The 2,514-nt window shown below is 40.2% G+C and overlaps 1 long non-coding RNA gene across 1 annotated transcript; it reads left to right on the forward strand.

Moving 5' to 3' along the window:
• Positions 1-397: 397 nt before the first annotated feature.
• LOC148578185 (uncharacterized) lies at positions 398-858 on the forward strand. Its single transcript, XR_015902365.1, has 3 exons — positions 398-512; positions 614-652; positions 747-858. It is a non-coding gene; the product is annotated as an uncharacterized LOC148578185 (long non-coding RNA).
• Positions 859-2,514: the final 1,656 nt, after the last annotated feature.

Here is a 2,514-nt window from a genome sequence, read left to right on the forward strand (position 1 = left end):
GACTGGAGGAAGCTTCTTCACTCTTGTTCCCTCCTAATGTGAGCACATCTCCTTCCTTGTAGATGACTTTGAAAAGGATCCAACGCTATCTAATATTGTTCTACTATTTCTGCTTTGAATGTAATAATACATGCTTGTTATTTTCTACTTAATACTGCTTGTTCTGGGTTGAATGATTACTATATCAAATTAGTATGCATGCTAATACTGCTTTCATGCAAAAATATTACAATTAATTGGCTTTGAGATTTTTTCTTACGCACTTTTTATAATTGTTATAGTGTTATGGCAAACAAGAAAGACAAAGCTTTAAGGTCAAGCATCTCAATGAGAAATATTATTTATGAATAAGAAGAGCAAATTGAATTAGGTCCTCGTCAAACGATTAATATCAAACGTGAAGAAAAGTAGAGGATTGAAAGGTGGTTCTATGGTTAATATCATTGGTGAGCTAGAGGATACTGCATCAAGCCCTTCTCAAACACCTTTAGTACCATATGCTAATGATGACAGTAAGTGTGTCTTCTCAAACTCCTAATGTGCCTTTTTTGACTTTTGTCATAGTTAATCTATTTCCTTTCAAATGACTTTTGCTTTTAATACTTGATAACAGGACCAGTTTTAGCATCACCCCAAACTAATGATGATGATAGTAAGTAATTATATTTTATGTTTAGTTTAATACTTATAATCAATGCATATTATTTTTTGCATTATTGTCTTTTATTTATTTATTTCCATAACAGGACCAGCAACCAAAAGAAAAAGGGGTCCGACAAAGTGTCTTAAAACTCATGGTTTAAGCTATGAGGATCGGCTGCCAATAAGATTAAATAAGTATGGTCAACTAATTGGTTGACTAATATTATGCCTGCACCGCTTCCGACTTTGTTGGAGGATCCATCTACGTATTACTCCCATGCAGTGGAAGCTTCCTCTTGATCTCTTGCATATTCTGCCACGAAGTCAATAAGGCATTGGGCTTTGATTGCTGTCTGAGTTTCATATTTAAGGTCGAACTCGGATAGCTCTATGGCCCATTGAACCATTCTACCCGCGATATCCGTCTTCTGAAGGATTTTCTTCATGGGTTGGTTCATTTGAACTCTTATTATGTCAGCTTGAAAATAAGGTCGTAGCCTTCGAGAGGCTACTATTAAGACATACGCAAACTTCTCGAGTTTTTGATACCTTAATTTAGGGCCTTGTAGAACTTTGCTGGTGAAGTATCCAGGATGCTGTCCGACCTCGTTTTTCCGTATTAGAGCTGATGCTACAGCTTTGTCGGCTACGGACAATACAGGACGAGTTCTTCTCCAACTTTAGGTCGGGTTAGAATGGGAGGTTGGCTTAAAAACTTTTTGAATTCCTGGAATGCTTCTTCGCACTCAGAAGTCCATTCGAACTGTCATCCTTTTCTTAGTAGAGAGAAGAGTGGTAGGGATCTTAATGCTAATCCTGCCAAGAACCTGGAGAGAGCTGCAAGTCAGCCATTCAACTGCTGGACCTCCCTTAAGCAAGTCGGGCTTTTCATTTCTAGGATTGCTCTGCATTTGTCGAGCTTGGCTTCAATCCCTCTTTGTGTAAGCATAAATCCTAGAAATTTTCCTGCCTCCACCGCGAAGGTGCATTTTGTGGGATTCAATCTCATCCCAAGCATCCTAATGGTGTTGAAGACTTGCGAGAGATCGGTCAAGAAGTCAGCCTCATCCTTGGTTTTTGCTAGCATGTCGTCTACAAAGACTTCCATTAAACTCCCAAGGTGAGGGGCAAACACCTTATTCATCAGCCTTTGATATGTGGCTCCTGCATTTTTTAACTCAAAAGGTCAGTGTAATCGACGCACATCCTCCACTTGCCATTTTACTTTTTGACCAGCACCACATTTGCAAGCCATGCCGGATACTTGACCTCTTTGATGAAGCCGGCTTCTAGGAAGGCTTTTACTTGCTCTTCTACCACTTGAGCTCGTTCAGGTCTGAGCTTCCATCTCCTTTGCTGAACAGGTCGCGATCAGGGGTATACTGACAGTTTATGTGACATAAGTTCGGGATCTATCCCTGGCATGTTGGAGGCTTTACAGGCGAAGAGGTCGGAATTCTCTCGTAGGAGCCTTATCAGCTTCTGCTTCAGGTCTTCTTTTAGGTTGGCTCCTATGTTGGTGTTTTTTCCTTCCTCTTCTCCAACCTGAACCTCCTCAGTTTTTCCCCCGGGTTGTGGTCGCAACTCTTCTTTAGCTCTGATTCCTCCAAGCTCAATGGTGTGTACCTCTTTACCATTTTCTCTCAGGTTCAGGCTTTTGTTGTAGCATTTTCTTGCTAATTTATGGTCTCCCCTAATGGTTGCAATTCCCTCTGGTGTTGGGAATTTCATGCAAAGGTGGGTGACGTGGCAGAAATTAGCAAGTTAAGAAATTATTATGAGAAATACGTTGCAAGTACAGTTCTTAACCAACCAGAAATTCGCTTATCAATTTACAAGGGTTGTCACAAAATTGAAATTAAAATACTGGGA

Source organism: Arachis ipaensis, chromosome B1 (genome assembly GCF_059453495.1).
Source record: "Arachis ipaensis isolate K30076 ecotype BB chromosome B1, ASM5945349v1, whole genome shotgun sequence".
Lineage (NCBI taxonomy): Eukaryota > Viridiplantae > Streptophyta > Magnoliopsida > Fabales > Fabaceae > Arachis > Arachis ipaensis.